The following is a 14,754-nucleotide window of genomic DNA, read 5'->3' on the forward strand; positions in this document are numbered from 1 at the left end:
CCGATTGCGTACTACAGTAGTCATTTGGACTCGGTCGCCGCCGCCTATCCTGGGTGCTTGTGGGCAGTAGCAGCAACGCAATACGCAGTAACCGCAACAGCGACGCTGGTTTTGGGTTCTCCACTGACCGTGAAGGTACCGCATGATGTAGCGGCGCTGATACGGCAAAATAAGACACAACATATATCAGCGGCACGAGCAGTTCAACATGATTTGGTGCTGTTGCAGGCAACTAATATAACGATCGAAAGATGTTTGCCACTGAACCCAGCCTCCCTAATGCCAGCGGGCGATGAGGGAGAGGCACATGTGTGTGAACGAGTGCTGGTGGAAGAGACAAAGGCTAGGCGTGACCTACAGGAAGCCCCGATCGAGAATGCAGAATTGGAACTGTTCGTGGATGGAGCGGCGAGGAAGAACCGATGGGGAAAAACCATCGCTAGCTTTGCAGTATGCACCGCAAGCGCCACCTTGAGGAAACAATTGTTACCAAAGGGATTTTCAGCCCAACAAGCTGAGCTGGAAGCGTTGATATGCGGGTGTGAGCTGGGTGCGGGTAAGACATTGAACATATACACAGATTCTAGGTATGCCTGGGGCATCTTGCATGACTCCGCTGCCATTTGGGCCCTGCGTGGCTTTAAGACGTCCTCAGGGAAGGTTATCCGACACGGGGACCTGATCAAACGACTGATACGAGCAGCACAAGAGCCGCAACAGATTGCAGTGATTAAATGCAAAGCTCACACAGGAGGGACAGATGAAGTGTCAATAGGCAATGAAAGAGCAGATTTAGCGGCAAAAGCAGTGCTCGATGAGGAGGAGGCGAACCCACAACCAACGACCGAACTTTACGTGGAGCAAATGGTAGACGGTCCACAAACACAAGAACAGCTGAAGGACCTGCAGGTCTCCGCAACTATGGAAGAACAGGAATCATGGAGGGTGAAGGAGGGTGCAAAGCAAAACATACATGGAGTATGGGTGGATGAGCGAAATAGACCATTTGTACCCCGGATATTGCTACCGTGGCTAGCCCTCACTGCACATGCGCAAGGCCATATGGGAATAAAAGGGGTGGCAGAAATTATTCGTCAAACCTGGAATGCCCCAGGTGTAACAACAGCAGCAACAGAGGTGGTTAGCAATTGTGCGACCTGTGGTAGACATAACAGGAAGTATGCCGCCAAGAAACGGGGAGCACACCCACCCCCGTCCGGACCGTTTCAACACCTTCAGATGGATTTTATAAAAATGCCGGCATACAAACATCACCAAGATGTGCTGGTAATTGTGGATATGTTTTCTAAGTGGGTAGAGGCTTTTGCCACGACCAATCAGGAAGCTGATACAGTGGCCAAACTACTTTTACAGGAAGTAATTCCGCGATTTGGGATTCCAACACGACTATCCTCGGACCAAGGAGGGTCTTTTACGGCAAAAGTAATGGGAAAAGTAGCCGAAGGCTTGGGTATCAACCAGAAACTGCATTGTCCGTACCACCCCCAGTCAGCAGGGGCAGTAGAAAGAGAGAACCAAACCCTAAAGCAGACGCTTTCCAAACTCTGCGAGGGCCAGTCAATGCCCTGGCCAGACGTGCTGCCGATAGCGCTCATGAAAATGCGGGTAACAAATAATGCCACAAGGGGGCTCTCGCCCCACGAAATAATAACAGGACGTCCTATACAGTTACCGGTCTCGGCTCCGCCAGATATGGGAGATTGGGATTTGGCATGTATGACTGACGGAATGATGAACTATTGCAGAACACTCACTGCTACCATTAGGGCTTTTCACTCACAGGTACAAGAAGCATTGCCGATACCTGCTGGAGACCCGTTACATGATTTCCAACCTGCTGAACGAGTTTGGGTGAAAGAGTTCCTGCGGAAAGACGCCCTGCAACCCAAGTGGACCGGGCCCTACACTGTACTTTTGACCACGCTCTCGGCCGTCAAAGTGAGGGGTAAGAGTGCCTGGATACACCACTCACACTGTAAACGAGCACCCAAGGAAGCCGCTGAAACTAAGGAACCGGAGGAGGTAACCTCAGCAGAGGTTCCGGCTGTGTCCGATTCAGTCTTTTACCGGGATAGTGAAGACGACGACGAGGGGGAAGACGTGATATCTCTACAGAGACCCCCTCCACCACCGAACCAAGACGGGGCTGGCCCAGCAGGACAGAGAGAGATAGTACAGGGAGACCCACTGCAAGCAGAGCCAGGTGCCCCGCCGGACCCGGGACCTGAAAACGTAGACAACAGGGATCCTGAAAGACCAGCGCTAGAACCAAACGCCCCACCAGACGTGGAGCCGGAACCTGGACCAGACACCCTGCCAAACGTGGAACAGGCAGGTTTAGGCGACAACAACATTGTAATACAGGAAACAGCGACAGGACCTTTGACAACACAACATGCAACTCCTGGTGCTAGCGCTGCTCCTGTGCGAGGGCGGCCTGTCACTAGGCAGCAAACCGACAGCCTTAGACCCCGAGAACCATACACGCCTCCTACACCTCGACCACGAAAGGGGAAACGGGAGTGAGTTAGCAACTTCTTTACAGCGTAGCAGGAGAGGGGTACCGAGAGAGGTGACAGCAAGCAAATATGCAAATTTTGGGACAACCCATAACAAGGAGTTAGACACAGTTAGAGTATTTTCGGTTAACAGCACCCAACCTTTCTCATCAATGGTTCCACGCACACGGCATAATGTAATACTGATACAACCTCAACAACTCATAGAGATACCCTGCATTCTGGCGGATGGATCTAGTGACTTGGTAGAACAACACAAGGGCCTTACAGCCATCCTATGGTACCACTACCTAGCAGGCCAGGATCTCACAGTGGCGAGACAAGTAAAGAAGGGGTCCTCCACCAGACAAGGATATGAATGGGGCCAGCACGCGAGTCTGATAACTAGAATTCCACAAGTACCAGATGACACCCAGATGGAATACTTTTGCCGCGTTCTATGGAGCAACCACACAGCACGGAGTAGTTGGATACACTTTGATGTACGCAGACAGGGGCCGCCGACAAGGCCCCCGAATACCTTTGTAGCCCTAACCACAGAGATAGCAAACATTGAGAACCGGAGTGAGTGCTGGGTGTGCCTTAAACCACCATCTGGCCTCGTGACCGGACTTCCTCTTTTCGTACTACCATTAACCATCTTCAATCATGTAACCGGACCAATAGAAGGGCTCGAAGCTAAGACCTCAGCCCGTGGTTATACACAACGGGTCTATGCAGGGAAGAATCCGAGTGCTAATGTAATGGTGGTGCCATCTCCCCTATGGGTAGAAAACACCAGGGGAGCGGTCTGTTTTACAGGACAGGGAGCAAACAGAATGGGGAAGTCAGAATGTGAGATTCAACTTCCCCTCCCGAAATCAACTGACCAGGAAGTCATCGCTGTTAACCCGGACACCCAGGTAGAGGAGCAAGTAACATTCACAATAAAAGCAGCCTTACACCATGACAACGGAATGATCCCGCCAAAAGGCATTCACTTGGTCTGCGGGGACAAGGCTTACCCCTACCTACCGAAAGGGTGGGAAGGGAGTTGTTATTTAGCTTCAGTATTTCCGGACAGCAGGATTAAGACCACTTTTTACCCTACCCCTGCACCACCACGGCATCGACGCAGCGCATCAGAGACAGGGGATCCAGAGGGATGGGCCGGTGTATCAGAGCGCTTAGGGGTGATCAAAGGCACCTGGTGGGAGAAGGCTCTTGGCTTTTTCATGCCACATGCCGGTACTACTATTAATAGCATTAGGTTAGATGAGCTTTCACAAGTTTTGGAATATTTAGGTAATGTAACCATGGCTTACTATACAGAATTAACAGAGATGTTGGTATCAATGCGCGCTATGGTAATGCAGAACAGAGTAGCTTTAGACATGCTTGTAGCAGAGCAAGGAGGGGTATGCGGGATGATTGAAGGAGAATGTTGCGTCTGGATTCCGGACCCAAAGGACATAACTGATCGGGCGGTGGCCCGAATTAAAAAGGTGGTGGAAGTTCTCACAAGCAATCGAGTGGAACGTGAGGAAGGTTATGCATGGTGGAAGTCGATCTTCCAGGGCTGGGGAGGTTGGTTGTTGCGACTAATAGGGTCAGTACTTTTAATCATTGTGGTGGTAATTTTTGGGGTGTTTCTAATCAAACTTCTCATTACCATTTGTTTGAAGAAGTGCTGCGCAGCGTCACCCCTCACCCAGGCCATTATAATAATTAACAGCGAACTCTCTGTTGAGGATGACTTGGCCAGTAATGGGGAGGGGGACGACCAGGGCCTTCAGGGGGACGTCATACACGTGGACCTAGGCCAAGGTTTACAACCATTCCTCCTTGTTGAAGCAGATAACTAACCCAGGAGAGAGTGCGTGTCGTTTTGCTTTCCAGTGCAAGATGTGACTCCTGCGCTGGACGAGCTTACACCCGTGCCTTGAGTACTACTTTTGCTACTTGCTTATGTATAATTGTTTAAACAATAGTATTACCACTGCTGCTAACATAGAACAATATTACATGTTAATATGGTGTGGACTTAGCATTGAATTCATACACTGCAGCTTAAACAGGAGGCATGTGGCAGTGGGTAGGACAAAAGGGGGAAGACAATGGTAACAGAAGCTAACCTGAACCACCGGCAGTTGGGGACTTCTCATTTGGAGAATGTTGATGGCTATCCACGGCATTCGTAAATCCCGTTTGGCAGGCGCGGGGGCCTAGGGGTAGCTGCTACAGGAACCAAATAGGGGTCCACTCGGTCGGTGAGTATCAGGTGTGGCTGGGAATGGTCAAAATATGACCAAGGAGGGAAACTGTTATGATGATATGCTAGGTGGTCATATTTTGGACCATTAGCTGTGTGTTAATCAGCTGTCAGGATTCTAACCTTGCTTGTAACTGTGCATTATTCAAACCTTGCTTTAAAATGTTGCTTTAAATGTTTCAGGCTACCAATGTTCCATGCACCCCACTGTTTTTGGACAGCGCCCAGCTGTTCCTGTTTCTTGGAAACTAAGCCCTGTTTCTTGGAAACTAAGCCCTTATCACCCTTCCTGTTGCTCTGTGGTGGTGTGCCCTTAGTGCGACCTTGGAGAGAACTGTGGAACTGTTCCTTCAGTGTATGCTGCCCACACATTCCTATTCTCAGTGATCACCAAAGCTTTGCCTTTGTTATCAGCAGGTGCTAGTGAAGGAAGCTTGGAAAGTTATTAGTTTGCAAGACTTGCATATCTGAGAGTTGTGTAGGTGGCTTGGAAACTGTGGTTGCATATCTGAGAATTGACCGATTCAACTTCCCCTAGGGCCCGAGGGAGGGGGGAAAGAGGCCCACTGCCACATTTATTTCTTTTATTTCTTTGTTTCTTTATCCCTTAGCGTACACTTTTAGTCCACACCCAGTTTTGCCTTTACACTTTTAGTCCACACCCAGTTTTGCTTTGTGTGATTATATATGTGATGGTTTTGAAGCATATTCTTAATGTGATTCAGGGGAGCCTGACTGAAGGGTCACTGAGTCACATTCCGCATGCGTGTGGTCTTCGGAAATAAAACGTGTAATTCGAGGATCCTCATCTGACTCTGTCATCTTACTCGGCCGAGTGGAGAGTCATAACATCAGCTACCCCCTAAAAACACATGTTTTTTGGGCGTGGCTCCGCCCATAATGGGCGCACCACAAACATTCTCAGGAAAACACAACTAGATCATGATATAAACCTCCCACCAACATTTTATCAGAATCGGATCAAAACCCACGGAGCTATGCTCGGGACAGACAGACAGACATACAGACATACAACAGTAACGAATATAGTGGTCACTTACTTTTTTCGTGAAAATATTTTTTCGTGAACCAAAAACATTTTTTTGGTGAACCAATAAATGCATATATATTGTTAGGAATTCTGGCCCGCCTGGTGTGCGATCGGCCACGTAACTCAAATAGCGACGCGTCGCCCACTGGAATGGACAATTCAGTCGTGACCCTCCTGGAATTACCGCCAAGGAGCGAGCCACGGGTGGGGGTTTAACCTCACCACAACCCAGTCCGCATTCTACCCACGCGAAATAGGGTGAATCGCCGAATGTCGATATACCTAAGTACCCGCGCGGGTAGCGTACCGAGGAGTTGTACCACGCCACAGGTCGACTCCAGCCACGAACCGCTTAAGCGGCTCGTTTGTGCTGCACGGATAACCGAGCGGAGTTATATCCGACCTCGACGGTTCAGATTATTTATTGAGTGTCTACACCCACTACCAATCCCTTACGTGATGCAAGATGGAACTTTCAAACAAAGGAAAGGACGCAACGAAACGGGAAACAGTTCGACAAGCAAGTAGTTTATTACACACACAGACAAGGCACGTATTTACAGCCATACAGTGAAAGCAAGCACGTACATACAGTCATACAGTAAAAGTAAGCAAAAGAGTTACCACCGAATAAAGCAATGTACAAGCACTTATTCAGGTTTACTTAAAAGACTGGCGCCACACACACACATTTACACAAAAAGCAAATAAAAGCCACCCTCACAGGCAAGGGGGCAGACAGGTCTGTGGACCAAATGTACGTGGGACCTGGGTGAGCGGCCAGGTCCACGAGACCGAAGGGGTCTTACCCGCGCCCTCGTGGCGCGATGGCGGGCTTGCCGCAATGTCAGCGTAACATGTCTGACTCCGTGCCTCTGGCGTGGTCGGTGAGCTCCTTGAGGCGTGCGTTGCGCAGGCACGTGTTGGTCGGTCGACACCACGGTTGGGGTGGGGGAACGGACGGGGTTACCGGCGCTATCTCAGCACGGATGGGGGGGGGGAATTGTTGATGCTCGGGGTGGAGAGAGGGGCATGGCGGACGCTTCGTCCCGCTAGCGGGGCCTTGGGACCGCACTGACTCCGGCGAACTATCGCCCCTGAGCCCTCTTCCACGTCCCTGCTTTACTCCACGATTCGTCCCTCGACCTCAACTCCGATCTCCGTCGCCTTCGCTGTCCGATCCCCGCAAACACACGAGTCAGACTCCACGACCTCCGTCTTCACTCGACCATCCAGCCCAACACACGCGAGTTGCCTTGTGCTCGAGTCTTTATAGACCGGGGTAGGAGCGTGTATGTAAATTCACGGATCAAAACGCGCTTGGAGGTGGGGCCACGCCACCCGATGTTCAGCCATTGGTCGGCAAAAAGGGGCGTGAGCCTTTCTTGATCCGAATTTCCTCCGAAAAGGAATCCACATGCATCGCGCTTGGGGGCGGGGCGACACCGCCCGACGCTCGCCCATTGGACGGAGAAATAGGGGGCGTGAGCCTCCCCTGATCTGATTTCCTCTCCCATAAAGGCATCCATTTGTACTCGCGGCTGTAACAATATATATATATATATATATATATATATATATATATATATATATATATATATATATATATATATATATATATATATATATGTATATATATATATATATATATATATATATGTATATATGTATATATATATATATATATGTATGTATATATATAAATATGTATATATATATATATATATATATATATATATATATATATATATTTTGTTGCGGATTCGCGCCCACCGGCGTGCGGACGGCCACGTAACTCGAATCGCGGCACGTCGCCCACCGGACGGACAATCCAGTCGTGACCCTCTCGGACTAACGCCGGGAACTAGTCACGGGTGGACCTTTCGGTCTCACCGCGATCGTGCCAATCGGACCCCGCGTGGGATAGGGTTGCTCGCCAAATTCGACCTACCTAAGTACCCACGCGGAGGGTAGACCGGGCGGTCGCACCTCGCCGCAGGTCGACTTCGGACACGGGCCACTTTAAGCGACCCGTTCCGTACTATCGGGATAACCGAGCGGTGTTATTCGTCGGCCTCGACGGTTCGATTAATTATCGGGCGTTTTAGCCCACGACCAACCCTTTACGTGAAGCAAGATGGAGATTCAATAGAGGAAAAGACGAAGCGAAGCGGGAAAACAGTTCAACAATAAGCACATTTATTTCGCGATGAACGGAAAGCACACATATACAATTCCACCAAAAGCACATGTAAAAGAAGAAGACAATGCAATATTACACAAAAAGCAAATGCAACAATGCAGATCTAACCGACTACCGGGCACACGGCAACACTTATACAATTTTACTTCACAGACGGCGCCGACAACACATATTCCCAAAGCAAAAGAAAAGAGAACCACCCTCCAGGATGAGGCGGGCCTGGGGCCGAGACCGGGTCGGGCCTACCGTCTGATGATGAGACGCAGAGCGGCGGTGGCGCCTCAACTCCGCGGGCCTCGCGGACAGTGTCTGGTAGGGGGTGGGAAAGGGGCCCCCTTTGTCGCACTATCTCAGCGCGGGGGGGGGGGGAAACAGGAGGGGGTTGCTGATGCTCGGGGGAAGGAGGATATCACCCTGTCTCGGGTCCCGCGGCGAGCGTCTCCTCCTCGACCTCGGTCGCGTTGCTGTCCTCTCCCTCTGCAGTTCCCGGCACCGACGCGAGCACCCCCTCGTCCGCCTTCGCCGCCGCCGCCTCTCCACAGCTCCGTCTACTCGCCCTCTCCGTCTCCTCTCTTGGCTCGTCCCAACTCTTCACTCTTGACTTCTCCCACTTCTTTCCAGCTCCACCGACGACTCTCTTGAACTCCGCACAACTGCTTTTACTGACGAACGCAGCCGTTTATATAAGCCCCGTGGCTTCGCTCTTTCACCCTTGACCCTTTGCCTCCGACCCTTCACCTCTCTAACTGGCTCCCCATTGGACCGAGGAAAAGTGGGCGTGAATGCTTTTTGATCCATGAATTTGCATATAGCGTCCTCACTCCAACGCCCTGGAGGCGGGGCCAATTCGCCCCAGCTCGCCGATTGGACGGAACAAAAGTGGGCGTGAGTCGTTTTTGATCCGTTTTCTGCGGAAAGTCCGTGATGTTTTTGAATACGCTGCTCGGTGCGCGCCCTGCACAAGTCCAGTATCGGTGCCCACGAGTGGCGCGAGATGGTGTGGATGCGATGGTGGCGAGTTGTGACGGTAAAGGTCGTGGCGGTTGTGGTGAAGCGGCGTTGTGGTTGGTGGTTGTTGTTGTGAAGCGGCGTTGTGGTTGGTGGTCGTTGTTGTGAAGCGGCGTTGTGGTTGGTGGTTGTTGTTGTGAAGCGGCGTTGTGGTTGGTGGTCGTTGTTGTGAAGCGGCGTTGTGGTTGGTGGTTGTTGTTGTGAAGGTGGCGTTGTGGTTGGTGGTTGTTGTGTGATGGCTGTTGAGACGTGGTTGGTGGTGGTAATAATGGCGGCTGGTCCAAAATAAAGATAGTAAAAGAAAAACGGCTATCCTGAAGAGTCGCAGCCCGACTGAATGACATTTATTCCCTCTAGACAACGGATTTGGGCCTAACTACACATATACTTACAGAGATATCTCACCTAAGGGACCTGAATGGTGGTTTGTGAATTTCGTCAACCACAACACTACCCCCTCCCCTTTTTACAGACTCGTCCCGAGTCGTCAAATTTTCGTGTGCCATCATGTGTAGTTTTCCCCTCGTACATTTTACCTACGGATCCCTGAGTGCGACATTCATGGTATTCGTGTCCCCAAAATAAATAACCTGAGGGCTGCGTAACTATCTAAACAAACTCACTCACACGGACGACTTAAATAAAATTGCCGGCGCTAAGACAAACATGCCGGGGGCGCACTCATATTTACAGTACATCTTAACCTTAACTTACAAATTTTACACGAAACCATGGCCCAGGATCACTGAACTCTGCAAAAAGAAAGCAGTTAGCAGGGAGCCAGGCTGCTCGCATGCAGTCTCTGGCTCAAAACAATGCAGGTGACAGGGAACGTGGCCGGCTGCTCACACGCAGTCCAAGGCCTTCCCTTTTGAACTGAACGCAGTGAACCACAACGGTGCATGGGCTGCACAAATGCAGTCTCCGTGCCAGCTCAAGTGGCACACGCAATGAACACAACGAATGGATGGATGAATGGTTTGAACTGAACGCAGTGAACCACAACGGTGCATGGGCTGCACAAATGCAGTCTCCGTGCCAGCTCAAGTGGCACATGCAATGAACACAACGAATGGATGGATGAATGGTTTGAACTGAACGCAGTGAACCACAACGGTGCATGGGCTGCACAAATGCAGTCTCCGTGCCAGCTCAAGTGGCACATGCAATGAACACAACGAATGGATGGATGAATGGTTTGAACTGAACGCAGTGAACCACAACGGTGCATGGGCTGCACAAACGTAGTCTCCGTGCCAGCTCAAGTGGCACACGCAATTAACACAACGAATGGATGGATGAATGGATGGACGCAAACACGGTGCACGGGCCGCCACTGCAGGCCCGTGTTGTAGCTGCCAACAGGGCAGTTCTTGCAGCTTGCAAACTGTTGCCTTGATCCTGGCGCACATGGCAATGAACAGGGGGGGGGGGGCAAAGCAAAATTGAACGGGGCTGGTGAACGTGGGCAGTGGGCATGGCAAAGGCAGCAGGCAAACACAGCCCGCAGAAGAAGGCCGTTGCAGGCAAACCCAGCCGGCAGATGAACTGGCCGGCACAGGCCTTGAAGTACCACAGCTGCAGACGATCCAGCCGGCACAGGCCTTGCAGCAAAACAACAGCTGCCGATGAAGTGGGCCGGCCTTTGCCTTGCAGCAACGCAGCCAGCAGATGAAGCTGGCCAGCCTTCGCCGTTCAGTGGAGGTTGGTGGAGGGAGTGCGGTGGTGCTGGCCACTCGGAAGGCGGGCTCGGACCTACCCTACGGTCTCCCTCCCAACCTATCGCCTTTGCCTGTCACTGTCCATACCCACTCCCTTAATTTGTCCAAACCCCAATTTAGCCCCAACTTATTTTTTTGTTGTTTTTATGTTTACTTCCCCACTATAAATCGTCCCCTAACCCCCTTTATCGTCCTTGTTCGGCTAACCTATCCTGTCACCTAGCCTACTCCCAACCCCGACGTTCCCTTCCCGGAGGGGAACAAGGGAGAGCTAGCGTCCTGTGTCGAGGCCCAACGAAGCCTCAGGATGGCCTCCCCAGACTTCAGCGATCTATAACCAAAGTGGGTCCAGCGGCCCACAACGAGAGCGAGGGGATGGATGGTGCGGAGGGGTACACTTCCTAATCTACCCTAACCATTTAACTGTTAAACTACCCCGGGGTTTTCAACAAGCGCCTCTCGCTTAAAGTATTGGTTCTATCAACCCAGATTCCCGTCGCCTGTGTTGGTGTCCTCACAATTTCGGGCCTCGCCCCTCAATTTTCTCTCCGTGCCCTCACACGGTCTCATGGCTGGGACACTTGTCTCCCTTTGGCAGGCACGACCCTCTGCCGAATCTCTCGCTATGGCACCCCCGGGCACTACGCTGCCTCCGAGCCTACCAGCTCCCTAACACCGGGGAGTGCCCCCCATGGCACCTCCCTTGAAACGCACACGTGGCAGGCTGGCTTCCCAGGCCCCTTTCCGAGGGTCACCCGTGCCCACAACACTGCCCACGCGGCTAATGGCGCCCCGGGCCCCCGCACCAAGCAGGCGCACCCGTGCCCACTACGCTATCCCAGCCCCCCATGGGCCCTTGGCCTACCACGGCCGACTAGCCTGGTGCCCGGGGTACCCACTCAGCGATACTCACCTTTCGCAGCCACGCTCCCAGCCCGTCAACAGGGCTCCTGCACCCCTCCAAACGGGTTTCGAGCCTACACTCCCACCAACAACAAAACGACCTCCATTTTTGTTAATTTGACTAACCCACTAACTCAGTCTACACTGACCCCGGGGTCCCTTGGGAGGGAGTCACTCCTCCCCCCAATCACTCATCGCACCATGCATTCCCCATTCGCTCCACTCACACAGACCCGCTGGCCTCACTCACTCAACAAGTACTCACCTCACAACTCACCAACTCTTCAACACACACACCGCTGAACTCTGCCATCCTTCTAACTACATCCCCTAACTCACTCGTGCTCCCACGTCGTCCCTTAAACTAGTAGCACGTTCCTTTTAACACTACGTCGCTAAACTACACCCCCTCTACACATTCACAAGTCTGTCCATGTCCTCAAATGTCCCAAAAATTATTTACCCAACCTAAATCTCGCTATCATCCCTCAAACTAATCCATTCCACGGGCCCCATGAGGACTTACCCCTGCCCCATGGAGCCGGTCTACCTAAGCTAACCCTTCCCCCGAACTAGTTTCCATCCTGTGCCCTAGGTAGGGGGTCTTCCACCCCTTGCCCAGAAATCCTGTGCACCCGAAAGTGAGGCTTGCTGTTTTTTTTTTTTTTTTTTTTTTTTCCATGCGCATCACCAGCGCGGCAACTCACAGCTCGCGCACTTTACACCTGCCCGTGATGTCATGCAGCTGCACGTGTTCCTCGTCCCTCCTTGGACGGTACCATCCGGCAGGGATACCCCTCCTGCCGGATTCCAACCCCACGTGCAGCCATGACGTCACCGTGCGCATAAAAAAAAACACAAGCCCCACGTCTCGAGGGGTTCCCCACACGAACACATGTTCTTTGCCCGTTGGAGTTTAACACACACGATCGCGTGGAGAACCCGTCCGGTCCAAATCCGTAATCCTGCCTAAACTTTGTCCGTCCGCGGGATCGGCAAATCCACCGCGTGCGTTTCCGGACCGGGACTTCACTCTCGCAAGTGAGCACGTGGGGGCCTCGTGCGTTGCACAGCACGGACCTCGTGCTCACTGCTGGGTGAACCTGGCACGGTCCCCGAAACAACTACAGCCGCTACTCGGCTTTCTTTCTTCACATGTCTCCGTCGTCGCCATTCGACCCAAGCATACCTGCGTGTTACGACGCTCACACTCCATTCCATTACATTCACACCGGGAGACGCGGCTGCGTGCTCCCGCATGCCAACTGACATCTCCCTCACATACCGCTCTCTCACACACACGGTCTCCCTTGCATAAACCATACCACTCACACGTGGTGCTCCATTCACTCGCGGCCTTCCACTCACTCGTGCCTCACTCATACACCATGTCTCACTCACACACGCGGGGGCACTCAACCACGGTTCCTCATCCACACTGGCCGTTCCATCCACACACACGGCCTCTTCCACACACGTGCCTCATCCACACACGGCGTGCTGGGAAGCACGTACTCCGGCACCATCGCCACCACACCACTCACACACGGGGTCGCTTCCACACACGGGGACGCACTCACGCCTTGCACCACACACACAGGGACAACCACACTGGGGATTCGTGTCCCCACTAGGGTCTCCGGGGCCTCTATACCCCCCAAGCTCTCCGTGCACCCGTCCACAGCACTCGTCCCCTCAACCTCGCAAAACACGACCGAACCCACCTGGTCGTGACTCACCTCAAGGGGGCAGACTCCCTCCCCTCGTTCCTGGAGGAGGCTATCCCGCTGCTCGCACCGGGCCTCCACCCAGTCCACCAGCTCACCCCCATTGTCCTCCACTACCTCCGTGTGTGTGTGTGCGTCACCCACCCCGTCTCCATCGTGCAGTCCTCCCCCCATCGCTCCCGTCTCCCGTGTCTCTGCCAACTCAGTCACCTCTTCACCCTTTACCTCCCTTGTCTATTTTTATTTCCTTTGTCGTCACCTCGTGTCTCGTCTCACACGTTTTGGTCTCCCCATTTAATTTTTCCCTTTTGGTCATCGTCACGACCCTCGCCCAACACGTCCCCCGAATTATTTTTTTACCCGCCTCCACCGCGGGCCCGACAGCCGTTGCATCCCCTTCCAGCTCGTTCGCTCCCACACGTGGAGTCGCCATTTTTATCTCCCTGGTCACGGCCTTCATGCCCGCCTGCAGGCATCGGCCCATGTTCTGCGTCTCACCCCGCAGCTTTTTCGTTTCTTCCTTCATTTGCTTGTTCATTCCGTTCATTTGCTTGTTCATTTGCTGTGTATTCGCATCCATCTTTTCGTTCATGCCTTTTATTTCGTTTATAAATTCATTTGCGTTTGTATCCATCTTTTCGATCATGCTTTTCATTTCGTTTTTCATTTCGTTTTTCATATCCGCATTTATCTTCGCTGTCATTTCCGCATTCATTTTTGCCAGCATGGTGAATAGCTGGGCCATGTCGGGTGCGCTTGGGTGAGCCGTTTCGGCAGGGGTTGGGGAAGGGTTTTGGTGGAGAGGGGAAGGGGAGGTGTCATACACCGCGGCCGCTGCCGCACCTATTTCGGGCTCTGGGTTCAGTTGGGCGAGTTCGTTTTCCTGTACAACCAACATTTCCTGCACGGGGATTTCGTCCTGAGCCATGGATTCTACACATTCTACATCCATTTCTAATACCCCCGGCTCCCGCTCGCCTTGAGACGCCATCTTGCTTCTCTTAAAGGGTTAATTTAACTCACTCGTAATTTGGAGGGAATCGGGGGTCGCTCCTCTCACCCCTGGACCGATTCCCGTGAATTTAGCTGGAGACAGGAGAGCCCGTTTTCCCGTTCTCCAGTACCAGTGCCGCGAGGAGGGCGATGGGTTTATATCGCACGACCTGACACCAGTGTTGCGGATTCGCGCCCGCCGGCGTGCGGACGGCCACGTAATTCGAATCGCGGCACGTCGCCCACCGGACGGACAATCCAGTCGTGACCCTCTCGGACTAACGCCGGGAACTAGTCACGGGTGGACCTTTCGGTCTCACCGCGATCGTGCCAATCGGCCCCCGCGTGGGATAGGGT

The 14,754-nt window shown here is 52.5% G+C and overlaps 1 protein-coding gene across 1 annotated transcript in view; it reads right to left on the reverse strand.

The window, feature by feature from the left end:
* The window catches only part of LOC147012928 (olfactory receptor 52P1-like), a 47,286-nt gene that overhangs the window by 24,578 nt on the left and 7,954 nt on the right, over window positions 1-14,754 (reverse strand). The gene's annotated exons all lie outside the window — the stretch shown is intronic.

Source organism: Eptatretus burgeri, chromosome 14 (genome assembly GCF_056783735.1).
Source record: "Eptatretus burgeri isolate ZD-2024b chromosome 14, Ebu_testis_v1, whole genome shotgun sequence".
Lineage (NCBI taxonomy): Eukaryota > Metazoa > Chordata > Myxini > Myxiniformes > Myxinidae > Eptatretus > Eptatretus burgeri.